This window comes from Pleurodeles waltl, chromosome 2_2, assembly GCF_031143425.1.
Source record: "Pleurodeles waltl isolate 20211129_DDA chromosome 2_2, aPleWal1.hap1.20221129, whole genome shotgun sequence".
NCBI classification, from domain to species: Eukaryota; Metazoa; Chordata; class Amphibia; order Caudata; family Salamandridae; genus Pleurodeles; species Pleurodeles waltl.
This window is the reverse complement of record NC_090439.1, coordinates 55,911,153-55,931,934: the sequence shown is the minus strand read 5'-3', so window position 1 is coordinate 55,931,934 and position 20,782 is coordinate 55,911,153.

Below are 20,782 nucleotides of genomic sequence, written 5' to 3'. Positions count from 1 at the left end.
CTGATGCTGCATCCTCCAGGAAACTGAGAGAGCTGCCAGTGCTCCACCAATTGCCAGGAGGAACTCCCTTGGAGTATAGGAGCTGCTCCCCTTCATCCACAGGCACCCAAGAAAGATTAGAGAGGACCAGCAGTGCCAGAAACCCAAAGCTGGACATCACTGCTGCACTCGAGCCACCCATCCCATGTTTAAGTGGGTCAAAGGTATCAGCATGGTCCCCAGACCCTACAAAAAGAAGCCACCCTGTGTTCACCCACTGTGCACTTCAGAATGGCATCTGCAGACACCCCTTCAATCACCAGGAGGAAATGATCCAATGCCCTAGGACACCTCTGCCCCCACCCGCCCTGGAGCCAGGAGGAGAGAACTAAGTGTGTCCCTCCCTCACCCCACTTGTTGGCTTTGTCAAACTGGATTACTAGTCAACATCTATAGGGTGTATCTGCAGGCCCCCCTGCAAATGCAAGGAACTCCAGTGCTGGATCCTATGCCAGAGGAAAACCCTGCACCCATACCCTACAGCCTGAGGAGGAGTGAACTGATGGTGTCCCCACATGCCCGAGGACCTGAAGGGTTGAGCCCCCTGTGGATTCCCCCGGTCTGTCTTTTCAGTCCATGCCTGCAGCAACTTTGTAACTGGTTGATTCCCATAGACTTGAAGAGGACACATGATGCCATAACAGTCCTCTGCACCTGGATGTGCCAGAGCTCCCCAAGGAGATCTATTGATGTGACCTCTGGACTTGCCCCAAACTCACCTTAGGTCCAGGAGATTGGTCCTGTACGTTGCTGTACTCTACCTGGTTTTCCATCTTTGTTTTTCTCCATAGGATTGCACCACAAATTCCTGAAAAATGCGATCTCCACTTTTGAAAATTCTAAAATTCACTACTCGAAAAATACTCACCTGACTCAAGTGATCGTACGATCAAAATGTATATAAAAGTATGTTATGTTTTCTTTATTATGTGTCTCACTGACTGTATGAGTAGGTGCCTTACATGCTTAACACTACCTTCTGATATGCATAACTGCTCGACAACACTACCCAAAAAGAGAGCTTTTGGGTTGTCAATTGTGCCTTTGTGATACTTCTTGGAATTGCTTGGACACAATGCACCTCATTTTGGTCTACTATCTAAAGAGCTAGCTTTCTACATACACTAATAAATATGTCTGGGCATATGATCAGTCTCTGTGCACCCTGCTCTTTATCTCAATCCCACCAACACTTGGACTCACTAAAATCCTAGCATTGATTTATGCCAACGACCTTCATTTACTTTGCTGCACATCAGTGGCACTTCACAGATCCTTGAAATGATTATTTGTTCTACAAGTGAAAATCAACAAGCAATGAGCATGGAAAAAAAAGCAATGGAACACATTTATAAATAATTCACTCAATGTGGCATGCAAAAGTGCCTCTCTGTGCCGGTGAGAGGACAAGAGCAGAGCAGTGCCATATTTACTTAGATATGGTGCTGTTTTTTTCTCCCTGCCTGCATTGGTTCACTTCAGGCATCCTTGTGGCAGTGCACATACCTGTGCCCTATAGTTCACCCATGTGTGGCTGCATGTTATGCCCCCAAGTGCAAGGTAACGGAATGTAACAAAAAGCGCTACTTTCTTTATTCTGGTGCTACTTTCCAACTCAAGAAATTTTATTGTACAATAAGATCTTTAACCCCTTCGCTGCCAGGCCTTTTCCCCCTCAGGTGCCAGCCCTTTTAGGGGCTATTTTGGACAGTTCGTGCTTAGGCCCTCATTACTTTTTGTCCATATAAGCTACCCACGCCAAATTTGCATTCTTTTTTGCCAACATCTTAGGGATTCTAGAGGTACCCAGAGTTTGTGGTTTACCCTGAAGGGGACCAAGAGATTAGCGGAAATACAGCAACAATTTTTTTTTTTTAAATCAGAAAAAAGGGCTGCAGAAGAAAGCTTGTGTTTTTTTCTCTGAAAACAGCATCTACAAAGGGTTTTCAGCGCTAAAATCACCCTCTCCCAGCTTTCAGGAACAGGCAGACGATTCACAATTTTGGCATTTTACTGGGACATACCTCATTTTTACTATTTTTGGGGCTTTTAGCTTCCTTCCAGTTCTGAATTCAGCAAGGGGTCATTTGTGTAGATCCTACAATGTTTTCCTACAAAACATAACAGCTGAAATAAAAAATATGGAAATTGAAGTGAAATAAGCAGTCATTTCTCTCAATGTTTTACTCTGTAACTTTTTCCTGCCATATCAGATTTTCAAAAGCAATATACTGTTACATCTGCTGGACTCTTCTGGTTACTGGGATATGTAGGGCTTGTAGGTTCATCAAGACCCCTAGGTACCCAGAGCCAATAAATGAGCTGCATTTTGCAGTGGGTTTTCATTAAATACTGGGTATACAGCAATTCATTTGCTGAAATATAAAGAGTGAAAAATAGGTATCAAGAAAATCTTTGTATTTCCAAAATGGATACAAGAGAAGGTGTTGAGAAGCAGTGGTTATTTACACATCTCTGAATTGCGGGGGTCCCCATACAAGCATGTGAATTACAAGGCATTTCTCAAACAGACATCTTTTTTTACACACTGTCTTACATTTGGAAGGAAAAAATGTAGAAAAACTCAAGTGGCAATAACACTTGTTCTTCTATTCTGTGTTCCCCTAAGTCTCCCGATAAAATGGTACCTCACTTGTGTGGGTAGGCTTAGTGCCCGCGACAGGAAATGCCCCAAAACACAGCATGGGCATATTACATTTTTCCAAAGAAAACTGACCTGTTTTTTGCAAAGTGACCAGCTGTGTATTTTGGCCTCTAGCTCAGCCGGCAAATAGGGAAATCTACTAAACCTGTTCATTTTTTAAAACTAGACAGCTAGGGAAAATCAGAATGGGGTGACTTGTGGGGCTTTCACCAGGTTCTGTTACCCAGAATCCTTTGCAAACCTCCCAATTTGGCAAAAAATACCCTTTTTTCCCACATTTCAGTTACAGAAAGTTCTGGAATCTGAGAGGAGCCACAAAATTCCTTCTTCCAAGCTTTCCTCCAAATCTCCTGATAAAAATGGTATCTCACTTGTGTGGGTAGGCCAAGTGCCCGCTACATGAAATGCCCCAAAACACTTTGTGGACACATCACATTTTGCCAAAGAAAACTGACCTGTTTTTTGCAAAGTGGCTAGCTGTGTATTTTGGCCTCTAGCTCAGTCGGCACCTAGGGAAACCTACCAAACCTGTGCATTTTTTTAAACTAGATACCTGCGGGAATCCAGTATGGAGTGACTTGTGGGTCTCTCACCTGGTTCTATTACCCAACATCCTTTGCAAACCTCATCATTTGGCAAACAAAAACACATTTTCTTAACATTTTGATAATGGAAAGTTATGAAGTCGAAGAGGAGCCACAAATTTCTCTCCACCCAGCATTCCCCTAAGTCTCCCGATAAAAATGGTATCTCCTGTTTGTGGGTAGGCCTCGTGCCCACAGCAGGAAATGCCTGAAAACACAATATGGACACATCACAATGATCTATTACAAAACTACCTGTTTTAGCAGGAGGCGAAAGCACCTGCATTTTTGGTCCCAGGTGCGGAGGTCATCTGGGACAACCTACCAAACCCAGACATTTTTTAAAACTAGACACCTGGAGGAGTCCAGGTAAGTGTGGCTTGCGTGGATCCCCCAACATTTTCTTACACTGAACTCCAAGGCCTGGTGATGGGGTCCCACAAAGACCCCTCTGATGACCAAAAATGTTATTTTTTTATTTTCCAGCAAATTCTCAATGGATCCATGGGTAAAATGTTTTAAAAAAAACAAGCTTAGTTTCTCACACTTGCTTTTTGTGCCCCCTGGGCAGGCCAGGTCCCAGGGAGAATTTTATATATAGATAAGGGAAGGGGCGCATGTGGCCCTGTCTCTGGCTGATTTTCCTGCTGAGGACCCCATAAACCTGGCCTGGCTGAAATTTAAATGGGGAGGGATCCATGTGGCCTCCCACCCAGTCTGATTTCGGCCCTGGGAACACCCTGGGGCCTTGGCCATTTCCAAGAAATGGGGAGAGGGGCCATATGGTCCCACTTTCCAGGTCATTTTGGCAACAGGGAATGCAATCCCAGGGGCTCAGCCAAGCACAGAAAAAGGAGGGGATGTGTGTGGCCTCCCTCCTCATGTAATTAATGGACCTGGAGACTCTGTCACCCAGGGCTGGCTCAAGCTGTGTCCTGGGGTGCCCACCCCAGGATCTAGCAGTTTTCCTTTCCGCACTAGTGCAGGCAGGGAAAACTGTGCTTGCTCTCACTTGGCAGGAACAATTTTAAAGCTCCCACCAAGCAGGAACAAACACTAAGGCCCTTATTGCGAGGCTGGTGGTCATCAGACCACCAGCCTCACTTTGGTGGTCTTACCGTCATGGACCGGGCTGTAAAGACCGGCACATTGTAAGCTGTGGGGTTTGGCAGAAGCCAAACCGCCACAACAGCGCCTGCCCTGCTGGGCAGATTACAAGGCTACAGACTGCCAAGCTTTCCATGGCGGTCACACCGCCATGAAAACCCTGGTGATAATGCAGTCTGTGACAGGAATCTCCATTCCTGTCCCTGGCACACGTACCCCCACACATCCACACACATGCAGACACCCCCCCACCCATCCACACACTTCCAAACACCCCCCAACTGTACACATCCATTCTAACACCCCCACCCCTTTCACATTGACATACACACACACACCTCCACTCACATGCGCACCCCCTTCTGCAAACCTTCACATCCCTACCCCTCTCTACAATCATCCTCACCCCCTTCATGAACACATACATTAAAATACACACCTCTCTGCAAACTCATACATTCACACACACACCCCTCTGCATATGTACACATTCATACACACACCCACTGAGTCTAAGACTTGCACACATGCACCCCCACTCACTCACAGAATTGCACACATACAGCCCCACTCGCATGCATCCTAATACACATACCTACTCACTCACACCCCAATGCCCCTTCCCCTCCGCATATATGCAGACACACACCCCTAACCGCATGCATACATCCAGAAACTCCCACTCGCTCGCTCCCAAAAAAAGCACTCACACCCCCCTTTGCATACATACACGCACTCAGACACCCCCATTTGCACACATGCACGCACTCACACCCCTCCATTAGCAAAAATGCACGCATACTACTGATATATGCACCCAACACTCCCCACCCCCCTTTCGGATGATCAACTTACCTTTTCCGGCAAGCTGGTCATCCAGGGGGTGATGGGGCCTGGCGGTTTTGCACTGCCAGCACACCAGCAAGACTCCAGCAAGCCATATTACAGCTCATAATACGGCAAGCAGGGTCATGCTGGTGTGGCGCTGCTGGTGATGCAACCACCTCCTCAACTCAAATGGGGGGGTCCAAACACAACTTCAAATATAGCTGTCAGCATACCACCAGCACTGGTGGTATCATGGCTGCAGCGACTATGGCGGTCTCTGAAAAAGACCAAGAAGTCATAATGAGGGCCTAAGTCTGCTCCCGAAGGGTGAGAGCATGAAAAGGAGACTTTTCATCTGTTTTCCTGCCTGCTGTGAAGTGGGCAGGGCAATATATTAAAACATTGCTCCCACCCAGAAGTTCCAGCATTATAGCTGCTTCTTGTGGGTAGGAGCAATGCCAGCTTCTGATAAAGGTGGAATCTAACCGGGGGCATGGGGGCATTGGGGCTCCCCTGTGGCCCACACAAACATGCAGGTTGCATTGGTTGGGCTTCAGGGCACCCACCATTTACTGACTGTGCTCTGGGGGTGGGGTTCCAGGGGCTGAAACTAGTCCGGTATGGGGGGGCACACAGCCTCATTCCCCAATTAATAATTAAAAAGGTCCAGGGGGATGGGGTTCCTGGAGTGCATATTGACACAGGGAGGGGGGCTGCCAGCACCTCCCTCTCTCCCTTTTTAGTATTCAGTGGGTACCCTGGGTGGGCTCCCACCACTTACAAGGAGGGCTCTGTGTGATTGGGTCCCAGGGGGTAATACTGGCCATGGGAAGGGGCTGGGTGCTCCTCTGCCCTTCCTAATATGGCTGAGCCCTTGGAGAATGGGCCCCTGGGCTAAACATCTGCCCAGGGAGGAGCGCTGCTCACCCCCTCCCCATTTATGCAGAGTTGGGTGAATGCAGGAGTTGGCTACAGGGCCAGGAAGCAGACCAGACCCTGCAGCCAACCCCCCTGCCATGTTTAAGAAAACATAGAAATTCACTGCAAAAAACTAAGGTTACTGGGACCTTACAGTTAGGAAATATAATTAGAATTTCATTAAAAACAAAGTTTACAGGGACATTATAATTAGGTTTAGGTTTAGACACCTACAGAGCTATCCTTCTCACCAGACTACACATCCCAGCAGCCTCTGCGCCTGGGATGACCATGGAGCTTCACCATCCATTTTTCCCACCCTCTGGCATTTAAATAGCTGTGCCAGCTCCTGCATCATGGGACACCTACAGAGCCCTCCCTCCTGCCAGACTACACATCCCTGCAGACTCTGTGGCTGGGATGACACCAGAGCCTTGTCACTCACTTTTCGTGCTCTCTGCCATTTAAATACTTTTACCAGCTCCCGTGTCATGGGATGTGCAGAGGCGGTGGTGTCACTGCAAAGCCTGGGCCAAAGGTGGGCCCATCCACTCCCATCAAAGCTCAGAGAAGGATGGGCTTGGCTACCCCTCTGTCACCTGATCCCTAGCTTATGATACTGTACCTCCTGTGATTGCCCCGGTACTGCCAGCTGTCTCTGGGCATTCTGTTGTCCCTGCCCCTGTGCTGCATGTTGTTCCCTGTGCTGTCTGCTGTCCCTGTCCCTGTTTTGCCTGCTGTCCTTTCCCTTGCAACTGGAGAAACAGTGGTGTGCCAGCAAAAACTGACGGCCATAGAGAACACGATCCGCCCCTCCCCAGAATTCTGCGACACCCTCTCAGACTACTTCCACAGTAAGATCACCAACATCTACAACAATTTTAACATCCAAACCGCCACCCTCATCTGCTACAACCTCAACCACCCAGCAAACACCAGCCAAACCATCACCACCTTGTCACACCTCACTGCCCTGACCTCAGCCTTCATGTCTTCCATCCACTCTGGGGCTGCCACCGGCCCCTGCCCCCGCCTGCTGTACAATCTCACAATGAACTCACTCAGCACGCAACTCACTACCATCCTCAACACCTCCATCTTCCCAACAACTTTCCCAGAGAGATGGAAACACGCAGACGTCAGACTCCTCCTAAAGAAAGCCTCTGCAAACCCAATGATTTCAAAAATTATTGTCTGATTTCCCTGCTCCCTTTTCCATCCAAAGTTCTCAAGAAAGCCATCAACCAGCAGCTCACCATACTCCTAGAAAAAAGCACCCACTAGATGCCTCTCAATTACGATTCCGTGCCAACCACAGCACTGGGACCATGCTGATCACTGCCACTGATGACATCAGAACACTCCTCGACCATGGAGAAACTGTGGCCCTGAACCTCCTCGATGTCTCCCGGGGGGTTCAACACAGTCTCCCACAACACCCTCATCAGCAAACTCCACAACACAGGCATACAGCAAGATGCCCTCAAGTGGATCACCTCCTTCCTCACAGGATGCACACAGAACATCCAACTGCCTCCCTTCACCTCTGAACCCAAAAATATCATATGTGACATACCAGAAGGATCATCCTTCAGCCCCACCATATTCAACATCTACATGATTCCCCTCACAGACGTTGTCAGATACCACAGACTCAACATATTCTCCTACACAGATGACACTCAACCGATTCTCTTGCTCACAGAGGAATCCTCCAATGCCAAAACCAACTTCTGCAATGTCATGACCAACATAGCCAGATGGATGAGAGACCACTGCTTCCAAGTCAACTCTGACAAAACTGAAGTACTGATCTTTGGGAAGAACATCTCTGCATGGGACCACAGGTGAAGGCCTGCAGAACTTGGACCCACACCGGCCGACCAAGCATGCAACCTCAGCAGTATCCTCGACAGCCAACTGACATGAAGCTAAAAGTTAACGCAGTTCCCTCCTCCTGCTTCTACACACTTCGCATGTTCTGCAGAATCTTCAGATGGATCCCAACCAACACCATAAAGACCGTCACACAGGCCTTCATCACCAGCTGCCTAGACTACGGCAAAGCCCTCTATGCTGGCTTCTCCACCCAGCTGCTCAGAAGACTCCAGACCATACAGAACGCTGCACCCAGACTCATCCTAGACCTCCCCAAATGAACCCACATTGCCCCCCACCTGAGAGACCTCCACTGGCTCCCCATCCAGAAAAGATACCAGTTCAAGATCCTCATGCATGCCTAAAAAGCCCTCTATGACCTTGGACCTGCCTACCTCAGCCATCGACTAAACTTCTACTAACCCACTAGACACCTGCGCTCTTCTTCTCTTGTACTCACCCCCCCACATCTGTCACACCGACAGCAGTGGCCGCTCCTTCTCCTACATTGCTGCAAAGACCTGGAATTACCTTCTCCTCCAGCTCCATATATCCTCCTCACTGAAGATCTGGCTCTTTGACAGAGACACATTGCCCAGATACCTATACCAGTGACAGTGTTATGCGCCTTACAAATGTAGTTGATTCATTGATTGTGCACATACAACCATAGAAATTCAGCAGTTAAAGTTAGAGTTATCTCAAGTAACTATAATGCCCTAATGACCCCATCTCCCAGTGCCTGGAACATTTTGTAGGGGAGGGGGTCAGTTGGTTCTTCTCCCTGGGCCACCACTGTACTACAGTGTATGAAACTCAACAACACGGCAATCAACTTCTGTTTACCATAGATTATCCATTACATAACACAGCACTGCTGTCTATGACACTCTCCTCCATTGTATTCTACGACACTTCACTTTACAATGCTTCTCTCTGTGACACTCTACTTCACCATGTTCCACTCAAAAAATCCTGTACTCCACTCTACCACAGTTTACTACACCCTACCTTGCAGTTCGACAAGCCTTTATACTGTATAACCTATGGTCCAGTCTACGATACTAAACTACACTGTATGAGACCCCATGCCACTACACTATATAACACTTTACTACACTGTACAATACTCTACTATGTGCTACTCTACTCCACTTAATTTCAATCTTAAATTCTCCAGTTTATGCCAATAGACTTTACAACACTCTCCTCCACTGTACTGTGCAACACTCTATATAACATCTCTCCACTTGTGACACCAGACTATACGATTACGAGAAAAAAAATGAAAAGAAACCTTGAAATTCAATGAAAACAGCAAACAATAAAGCTCAGCTCTATTTAGGAAAGGTTATTTTCCCCATGCAAACCAAGTTTAAACTACTCAACCTTCAAAAATTCTAAAGTTGTAGTTATAACTTTTATTTACAATTTATCCACCACTTTCAAATAATTATAAGTAGTGAACCTCGCTACACATGCATTACAGCTCGCTAACCAGACCGCAGTAACTATAACTCGCAACTTAACCATGCACTGTTTTCTCACAAAAAAATGCTATGCCACTGTACAACACTACACTGTATGAGCCTCTTCTACACTTTGCTGCATGTCACTATAGTTGACTACACTGAACTATACAACGCTGTACTCCATTGAACTCTACTGTATGCCACTACACTCTACAAAACTCTGCTACACTATTTGCCACTCTACAATACTGTACTTGATAACACTCCACTCTGTGACACTCCAGTCTGTGACACTGCACTGTTCAATACTGAGCTCTACTGCTCTTCACGCCACTACACTGCACAGCACACCGTTCCACTCTGCGACACTCCACGATGCAACACACAACGCTACTCCACTGTATAACACTTCACTCCACTGTACCTTACTTCACTCCACTGTACTCAACTCCACTTTATTCCACTCTTCAATACTCCAATTTACAATACTACACTACACTTTACATCACTCCAAGGAATGACATTCCACATTGGGATTTAAAACATAGTTAGAAATATGTTGTGTATTCTTTCTATACAAACAAAACTTAAAATATACAAACTTAACAAATTGGAAAGTTATAATTAGAAGTCCAATTTATAACTCACGCACCACTTTAAAACTGAAAAAATAAGTCATGCATCTCCAAACACAGGGGATTATTTACAAGCCCTCTGCACCACAGGAATCTCACTTTTTCTGATGCACCGGCAACACATAGTGCAACACATAGTGCAGGCCCATATCTACAAGGCCAGGTGAAGCCACTTTGTTGGCTTTCATGACCTTGTAGATGTGGTGTAAGGCAATGCAGTGCAAGTCGCTTCTCTGCCTTACACTGCAGCAGTGAGGTTTTCCACGGGTGTTGCAATGGATTTTTCCATGGATTTTGACATATTTCCAGATTTACAAGGCATTGTAAACCTGGGAATGCATCAAAATCTTACGCCTCCCAAGCAGGCGCAATGAGGAGAAATATCTTTATTTTTCCTAGCTTTTTCCTCTTTCTAGAAATAGAAAAAAGCCTTGATGGATATTTTTTTGTGCAGGAAGGTGTCCCTTCCTGCACAGAGATAGTCTTGTCTGCGATACAGACATCCTTGCACCTTGGTGCCTAGATGTCTGCGTCGGCGCTATGCAGCCCATTGTGCACCAGCAGAGGAGGAGAGGACAGAAATGTGCTGTATCTTTTAGATATTGTGCATTTTGTCCCTTTCCCTGTGGCACATGGGGCTTGTAGGTAAGCTCCTTGGTCTTGTCACCTCATTTACCACACTATGTTAACTATAACTCAAGCCTTTTACATGCACTGTTTTGCTCTTGCTTACTACATCACTTATAGCATGTGAAATCATAGCATTTATAACACTTATAACATCTCAAATTGATTTGTCACAACACAGTGCACAGTACAGTGGTGAGTTATAGTTAGTATTGTCTAGTTAGCAAGCTAAAAAGAGTGTATAATGAGGTCCCCTACTTATATCAATTTGAAGGTGGTAGATGAATTGTAAATGTAAGTTATTGTGAGGTCCAGCACTGCAGCAGCTCCATCCTTTGAACAAATGATTGCTGCTACCAAAACTGATAAAGACAGGCTTATTCTCAAAGACCTCAATACAACGCAATCTGCGAACACAAGTGTTCGACCTGTTGCTCATGATGTTGAAGTCCGAAAACTCAAAAATGTACAGGATGTGCTATCTATCACCCAACTGTGTATCATATTGAGGGGCTCAAGAATTTTCATACCTGAAACCCTGAGAGAGCAAGTCATCATGGTGGCCCATGAAGGACATTGTGGTATTATAGCCACCAAAAGAGTCCTAATTGAGTGTGGTTCCCTCGCCTAGAGAGAGCTAAAGGCATGTCATTTTTGTAACTGTTTATCCCCCAAGGTGAGGCAGCATCCATGAACAATGTCTGATTGTCCTGTGCATGCCTGGGAGAGAGTTGCAGGTGATTTAGTTGAGCCTCTAGAAAACGGACCTCATCTCTTGGCAGTCATTAATGAATAGTCACATTTTCCTTTGGTGGAAGACTTATCTTCAACAAATCATGATGAAGTAATTGAGTTGGCTGTTGGCACCTTTGCAGCTTCGGACATTCCCGCAATTCTCAAAAATGACAACAGCCCACCTTTCAATAGCAAATAATTCTAGGAGTTTCTTGATCATTTCAATGTGGAGCACCAAAAGAGAACACCTCTCGGGCCCCAAGCCAATGGTGTTGTTGAACGATTTATGAGCACCCTCAAGATAGTAATTCATCAAGCGTTGATGGAGGAAATTAATCTAAATCAATCCCTGTGCCCAGAACTTCTTGCCTATTGATCAATTCCACACTCCACAACTGGTGAGGGCCCTGCCACCTTGGTATTTAGGAGAACCATTGGAACCAAACTACCATAGTGGACATCAAACTGATCAATGAATGCAGATAAGGTTGTGTCACGGACAATTCTCAAATGTGACATGCCCAGGGAACCATATTTGAGAAAATGGACTTGGCACTGGTCAAATAGAAAGGGAAGGGCAAAACAGACTCTCCGTTTGCCTTCGGCCCATTGAGGGTTGTGACATGCAAAGGACACCTGGTGACAGCACATTGTCCCGGAAAATCCATCACCCAGGGCATTATACACTTTAAACACATACCTTAATTTTAATCAGATCCTGGAATCACAAGAAAGGCGACCCCGCCTGATAGTGCAAATCTCAGACCTGAGCCTATGCCATTGATTTTTAGAACGTGTAGTTAAAAGAATTTCACGATATGAGAAACAAACAAAAGCAGAGTTGTTTTCACTTCATCTGCAGGGAAACATTGGGCTGTGATAACTGTCCCAATTTGATCCGTAGGTCAATATGATAAACAGAGGGATTTGGGCCCTTCAAGGAGGCCATGCAATGTGATTTTCCCTTGCAAGACGCAGTCCAAAGAGAACTGCCTAAACTGTTCTATGACTGGGCAGTTTGTTTGGTTCTTCCTGGAACTTGTTTGGCTAGCAAAACCTGTACAAAGTAAATTCACTGGACAATTCACAGATTGCGAACACAAAAGCTGCCTTTTTTCCTCTGTGATAAGATAAGTGAATCAACTAATTTTGGTAGATGTGCATTGTAAATTGCTTACATATATGGTGGAATACAAAACAAAAATGCCCAGCCCTACTTATGTACAAAAGAAACTTCACACCTAAACTTGCAACTCTGTGGAACCAACTCTAGTGTAACTATTGTTTGCTACTCACATGTATGCTTCTTGCTCTCACCATGACAATCTGCTTCAAGGAATTATAGTCTCTGACCTTCTTTTGTACTCTGCTGTCATCAATGAATCTTTGTTCCTGGGGATGTGGCCAACAGTAGATAGAGTAAGATGTGGTCTCAGGGATCTCCCAGTAAGGCTCCCACATCCGACCCTATCCTGTTGGTGATATTGGCCCTTAGGGGCCCAAAACCCATGGTACTACTGCTCTGGGTATTTGAGCAACCACCTCAGATGCTGTGAAGCCTTGAAAAACCTGCCTGCAGCACCCTGACTCATTTTTTTCTGCCACAGCTGTGCTGTCCCACTGCCTAGATGGCAGCTCCCTGCAGTTGCTCTTCATCATAGGATGGTATCTCTCTCTGCATGGAGAGGGTCAACAAGGATTACTGGGCCTGCCCAGGAGGGCCCCCTTTTACTGCTGGAGTAGGTGTGGTCTAATGTTGAACCCAGCTAGACTTTCAGGGCTTCCATATGTTCCAATGGAGATTGCAGCCTAGCCTGTAGGGGCCCAGGGTTGCAATTGACTGCAGATGGACTGCCACTGCCTACTCCTGGCCTTCTACTTTCTCGACTGCCTTTAGAGAGATCCTGTCGGTGGCCAAATATTGCAGGGGTAGGGCTTGCTGATGATTTGGAGCCCTCTCCAGACCCCTTGTGTAATTGTGAGGCAGCTGTGGAAGGTCTTTTATTGTAAGGCAGCTGCGAAAGGTCTTTTGCTGGCCCCAGGGGATCTGCAACAGCAAATTACCTGCCAGTCTGCGCCTTTGGACTTCGCCATTCCCCAACTATTTTGGAACACCGGGGGAGTGATTTCCTGTGATTCAGCACTACCCACCTTGTAGTAAGTAGAAGGGGGGCCTGCTTTCGGTCTGGAGCCTCCCAGCCCCCGTGGGTTAGCACGGTGACCCTGGAGGAACATTATGCAGTGAGCACATGATCCCTACCTGCTGCACTGTGGAGCCTTACTGTGTGCTGGCTGCATGTGCCCTCAGGGAGCAGCTGTTGGGTGCTGCTTGGCGACCCTAATAGTTGACTTTTAGAGGCCTCCTGCACTGCCTCGAGGGGCCTCAGTAGCTGCCCTCCCACACTATCACTGGTGTGCCCTCTGTTGAGACTGCTGACAGGGGCCCCCTGTGCTATTGAGGTGGTGAGTTCTTTTACTTGGCCTTGGCTTTATGGTCTCTGCTGTTTAAAAACTCTTTCTGTGCAATACTGCCTGTCAGAAGGAGCACTGTGTGGGTTCTTATCTGCCCCAGACGCATCTATTGGCTGGGAACTGGCACAGTACTTCACTACCTTTCTCCATTTCCCCTTTCCCTCCTGACAATATGCCATGCCCTTGCCGCAGGAAAGAGGCCCATGGTCCAAGGCCTGAAAAATCTCCTGTGCTTAGTGAGGCATCTTGCGCTGCCCCGAATTTGGTGCTGGTCTTTCATGACAAGTTGGACTCTGTCCTTCTGGCTATTAAGGACTCTAAGGAAACCCTTGAACACAAAACAGGCACAGTGGTGCTGGATCTTGTCTGCCTGAGGGCTGATCGCCATAAGCTTGGGGAACACATTGCTGCTACTGAACTTACCTTGCAAGACCTAGGGCCAGATGTAGCAACTTCCCAAATTGCGACTTGCAATTTGCAAGTCCCTGCAACTCGCAAATTGCAAGTCGCAATTTGGGATGCAGAAAGGTGTCTCAGACACCTTCTGCGAGTCGCTATGGGGTCGCAAAGACCCACCTCATTAATATTAATGAGGTGGGTCGCAATTTGCGACCCCATAGCGAGTCAGGGCACTCACGGGAATGGAGGCCTGCTGTAGTCAGCAGACCTCCATGTCCGTGACTGCTTTGAAATAAAGCAGTTTTCTTTTTTTTCAAAGTGCAAGCCGTTTTCCTTAAAGGAAAACGAGCTGCACTTTGAAAAATAAACCGAAACCTTTTGTTTCGGTATTTTTCAGGGCAGGTAGTGGTCCATTAGACCACTGCCTGCTCTGAAAAATTATTTTTTGGTCCAGTCACAAAGGGGAAGGGGTCCCATGGGGACCCCTTCCCGTTTGCAACTGGGTTACCATCCACTTCAAGTGGATGGTAACTGGGAGTCCATTTGCGACCGCTTTTGCGGTCGCAAATGGAATTACATACCAGTGCGACTCGCAAATAGGAAGGGAACACCCCTTCCTATTTGCGACTCTGGAATGCATTTTGCGAGTCGGTTCCGACTCGCAAAATGCATTTCTACATACCATATGGGCTTTAGCGACTCGCAAACGGCGTTTTTCACCGTTTGCGAGTCGCTAAAGCTTTCCTACATCTGGCCCCTAGTCCCCAAGACTGAGGATCTGACAACCCGGATGCAGGAAGTGGTGGGCAGAGAATGTGTTTTTGAAACTCGTATGGAGGACTCTGAAGTTTGTGCCCAAAGAAACAATATCCGGATAGTGGGTATGCCTTAGAGGTTGGAGGGCACGTACATCGTGGCTTTTTTTTAAACATGGTTGCAGGAGAAAGTGGTGCCTGAGGGCTTGTCCCTCTTTTTTGAACTATAATGGGCCTGTAGTGTCAGACGGACAGCTACCTCCTGGGCGGCACCTTGCCCCATTGTAGCATGCCTTCTACACTTCAGGAATAGAGATCCATAATGAATATAACAAAGCAGCACAGAAGAATTTGTATTTTAGGTGAAACCTATTTTCTATTTAGGGTGCTGATATAATATGCCAAAGCAGCATTATTAATTTCTTCTTATCTTGCATACAAAGTGATGTGTTCATTTGAAGAGGAGGGTGCAGAGCAATAATAAACAGAACATAGCTAGGAACCCAGATTATTTATATCACAAAACGTCAGAATATTATTGTTTCACCTCTGTATTTCTCAATGAAAAATGCATTAACTCACAGGGAGAGGCAACATTTAAATAAAAAAAAATAACAGTTATTTTCACCTGAGTTATTTGTTAGTAGTCTATTCACAATAGCAAATTCAGTTGTAGACAGGCTAATAAATTAACTTACCTCACCGATGCAAGCTTTTCTATCAGTGTTAATATTTCTGCCACAAGTGCAGAGCTCTCCGCAGTCATAAATCCAACTCAACGGGTGGGACAGAGAGCGGTCCTGGTTGCACTCAATAAGCTAGAATGTTTATGGACATTCACAGACTATTACCACTCCCTTTTTTAAAAATGGAAAGGTCCCTATTTCACTCCAGTGAGATGTTGGCGTAAATCCTTTTTCAGGATTGGGTTGAAACCTTAAATGTGCATTTGCAAAGAGGACTCCATTCCCATTGTATGGAGTTTTGTGCCACAATAACTTCCACACAGGGAAAGTGGATTTCAAGTTTGGCCATTGTGTGTTTTTTCATGAAATCTGCAGGCAAACTTGTGTCAAGCCCCGCATTTTTATGCTGATCCCAATCAGCATTCAGGAATGACTAAAAATAGTACAACTACACTAGGTTAAAAAATTTAGGGGCAGATTTACAATTCCCTAGCGCTACCTTGCGCCATCATAGCAATTTCGTTTTATGCTCAGGTGGCTTTTCCCCTGTGCTTTACTGAAAAAGTGGTTCAAAGTTTGAATGGCACCACTTTGCACCCCTTACGCCACATTATGCCTGAGTCAGGCATAATGTATGCAAGAAGGACTTTCTGGTGCAGGAAGGCCTGTAAAAAAAGGCACAGTGGAATTTACAACATTTCACTGCGCCATTTTTCCTGTCATTTTTAGTGCCTGCTCAGAGCAGGCATTAACATGACACACCCATTTTAATCAATGGGCCTCCCTGTGGTTTGCTGCACTAGCTTCAATATTTTTGATGCTAGAGCACCAAAGCACCACAATAGCCTAAAAAATGTTGATGCTATTGTCCTAACGACTGTCATGGTGCACTGCATTTTAAATATGGTGCAACCATGATGTCATTAGGTGGTGCAGGGGCAGCGCAAGAAAAGTGGCGCATCGGGATCGATGAACCACTTTCTTATAAATATGCCCCTTAGAGTCCACTTTTTCTACTATTTTTGAGAATCAAACCACATAAATTGAATATTAACCATGCTATTGGTTTAAATTATTCCTTATTATTAAGTCAATTTTGATTTATGATGGCATAAAAAACACTTTCACACATGAGAACCACATTTGGGAAGGTTGCATTCACACATATCACTTTTCATTCATTTACGTACTGAAACATGGTAATATATTGCCTAAAAAGTTTGTTTTACTTGTTTCAATTTTTCACCTAATTGTAAGTGTGCTTTACACTTTGTAATTTATTTATTATACAGGAAATAGATGTTGTTCTCCTGGCTCCCATCAGTAGCTGCAGAAAGTTAACTGCTCCTCAGAACATTATTTACATTGTGCTCTTGGCACTGCCTTTGCCATCTCTGAGGCCAGTGGTCACAAAGGCAGTCCCAGGGGTCACAAGAGGCAAGCCAGGAGTTGCAGCTGTAACCCCAAGTGACCCCGAAATGACATCCCTGATGTTGTTCTTGCCTTTGTCGCCTGCTGAGGGAATGCTTATAGCTTGTTCTCCAAGGAAAAGCTTAACTCTTTGTTAGATATTTGGGTAAAAGAAGGCCTAGCTAAAACAGCTGAAATACATAGATATATATTTTGGGTTAAACTTAATATAAGGCAACACAATTCATCATGTTACAAACCTTCATATTCATGGCTACTCCACAAGGGGAACAGTTCTATTAATAACAGTAATATTGATACCTTAGTAAAAACATTTCACTTCCGACGGTTGAAGGTGATGTCAATCTAGCCAACTGATCAGCACAAAACAAAACAACCCAGAAACCTGTTGCAGTATAGCATATAGCATAGTCCAGAATTTTAAAGAGTGAACTATCTAGGGACGCCAGGGCTTTCTCCTAGAGTAAAAGTGAAGGTTGTCTGGGTCTTGGAACCTTGATATCTAAGGCCCTGTTTGTGACAGTAACATTGGTAAATAATTTTGCTCACCAGGAGAGTAACTCTTTTTTCTGATGGACGGTCAGAATGGGCTCTGTACCTGAGATCAGGATGCTGGGTGGGCAGGTTGAAGACAAATGCACAATCCAGTGTATGAGTACTGAGCATTGCTAACCTAGGAGTTAGCTGGGTGCTCAACAACTTCATTGACAAAAGGGTCAGGTGAAACTGATATGTGGCTCTGGAGCTGCTCTTCTGGTTCCGAGGTCAGAAGCTGGTAATTAGCCCCTTTCACACCATGACTGGAAGATGCTGAGGGCCATCTTGGATGGTGCAGAAGCCAGATTCTCACTGGTTAACAAAGTGTTGATGTAGGTGTAGGAAGTTGGCTCTGTATGTGCTATTTCAAAGTAAGGAATAGCATGCACAGAGTCCAAGGGTTCCCCTTAGAGGTAAAATAGTGGTAAAAATAGATAATACTAATGCTCTATTTTGTGGTAGTGTGGTCGAGCAGTAGGCTTATCCAAGGAGTAGTGTTAAGCATTTGTTGTACATACACATAGACAATAAATGAGGTACACACACTCAGAGACAAATCCAGCCAATAGGTTTTTATATAGAAAAATATCTTTTCTTAGTTTATTTTAAGAACCACAGGTTCAAATTCTACATGTAATATCTCATTCGAAAGGTATTGCAGGTAAGTACTTTAGGAACTTCAAATCATCAAAATTGCATGTATACTTTTCAAGTTATTCACAAATAGCTGTTTTAAAAGTGGACACAGTGCAATTTTCACAGTTCCTAGGGGAGGTAAGTATTTGTTAGGTTAACCAGGTAAGTAAGACACTTACAGGGCTTAGTTCTTGGTCCAAGGTAGCCCACCGTTGGGGGTTCAGAGCAACCCCAAAGTCACCACACCAGCAGCTCAGGGCCGGTCAGGTGCAGAGTTCAAAGTGATGCCCAAAACACATAGGCTAGAATGGAGAGAAGGGGGTGCCCCGGTTCCGGTCTGCTTGCAGGTAAGTACCCGCGTCTTCGGAGGGCAGACCAGGGGGGTTTTGTAGGGCACCGGGGGGGGGCACAAGCCCACACAGAAATTTCACCCTCAGCAGCGCGGGGGCGGCCGGGTGCAGTGTAGAAACAAGCGTCGGGTTTGTAATGGAAGTCAATGGGAGATCTAGGGATCTCTTCAGCGCTGCAGGCAGGCAAGGGGGGGGTTCCTCGGGGAAACCTCCACTTGATCAAGGGAGAGGGACTCCTGGGGGTCACTCCTCCAGTGAAAGTCCGGTCCTTCCGGTCCTGGGGGCTGCGGGTGCAGGGTCTCTCCCAGGTGTCGGGACTTAGGATTCAAAGAGTCGTGGTCAGGGGAAGCCTCGGGATTCCCTCTGCAGGCGGCGCTGTGGGGGCTCAGGGGGGACAGGTTTTTGTACTCACAGTATCAGAGTAGTCCTGGGGTCCCTCCTGAGGTGTTGGATCTCCACCAGCCGAGTCGGGGTCGCCGGGTGCAGTGTTGCAAGTCTCACGCTTCTTGCGGGGAGCTTGCAGGGTTCTTTCAAGGCTGCTGGAAACAAAGTTGCAGCCTTTCTTGGAGCAGGTCCGCTGTCCTCGGGAGTTTCTTGTCTTTTCGAAGCAGGGGCAGTCCTCAGAGGATGTCGAGGTCGCTGGTCCCTTTGGAAGGCGTCGCTGGAGCAGGATCTTTGGAAGGCAGGAGACAGGCCGGTGAGTTTCTGGAGCCAAGGCAGTTGTCGTCTTCTGGTCTTCCTCTGCAGGGGTTTTTCAGCTAGGCAGTCCTTCTTCTTTTAGTTGCAGGAATCTAATTTTCTAGGGTTCAGGGTAGCCCTTAAATACTAAATTTAAGGGCGTGTTTAGGTCTGGGGGGTTAGTAGCCAATGGCTTCTAGCCCTGAGGGTGGGTACACCCTCTTTGTGCCTCCTCCCAAGGGGAGGGGGTCACAATCCTAACCCTATTGGGGGAATCCTCCATCTGCAAGATGGAGGATTTCTAAAAGTTAGAGTCACCTCAGCTCAGGACACCTTAGGGGCTGTCCTGACTGGCCAGTGACTCCTCCTTGTTGCTTTCTTTGTTCCCTCCAGCCTTGCCGCCAAAAGTGGGGGCCGTGGCCGGAGGGGGCGGGCAACTCCACTAAGCTGGAGTGCCCTGCTGGGCTGTGACAAAGGGGTGAGCCTTTGAGGCTCACCGCCAGGTGTCACAGCTCCTGCCTGGGGGAGGTGTTAGCATCTCCACCCAGTGCAGGCTTTGTTACTGGCCTCAGAGTGACAAAGGCACTCTCCCCATGGGGCCAGCAACATGTCTCTGGTGTGGCAGGCTGCTGGAACTAGTCAGCCTACACAGACAGTCGGTTAAGTTTCAGGGGGCACCTCTAAGGTGCCCTCTGGGGTGTATTTTGCAATAAAATGTACACTGGCATCAGTGTGCATTTATTGTGCTGAGAAGTTTGATACCAAACTTCCCAGTTTTCAGTGTAGCCATTATGGTGCTGTGGAGTTCGTGTTTGACAGACTCCCAGACCATATACTCTTATGGCTACCCTGCACTTACAATGTCTAAGGTTTTGTTTAGACACTGTAGGGGTACCATGCTCATGCACTGGTACCCTCACCTATGGTATAGTGCACCCTGCCTTAGGGCTGTAAGGCCTGCTAGAGGGGTGTCTTACCTATACTGCCTAGGCAGTGAGAGGCTGGCATGGCACCCTGAGGGGAGTGCCATGTCGACTTACTCGTTTTGTCCTCACTAGCACACACAAGCTGGCAAGCAGTGTGTCTGTGCTGAGTGAGAGGTCTCCAGGGTGGCATAAGACATGCTGCAGCCCTTAGAGACCTTCCTTGGCATCAGGGCCCTTGGTACTAGAAGTACCAGTTACAAGGGACTTATCTGGATGCCAGGGTCTGCCAATTGTGGATACAAAAGTACAGGTTAGGGAAAGAACACTGGTGCTGGGGCCTGGTTAGCAGGCCTCAGCACACTTTCAATTGTAAACATAGCATCAGCAAAGGCAAAAAGTCAGGGGGCAACCATGCCAAGGAGGC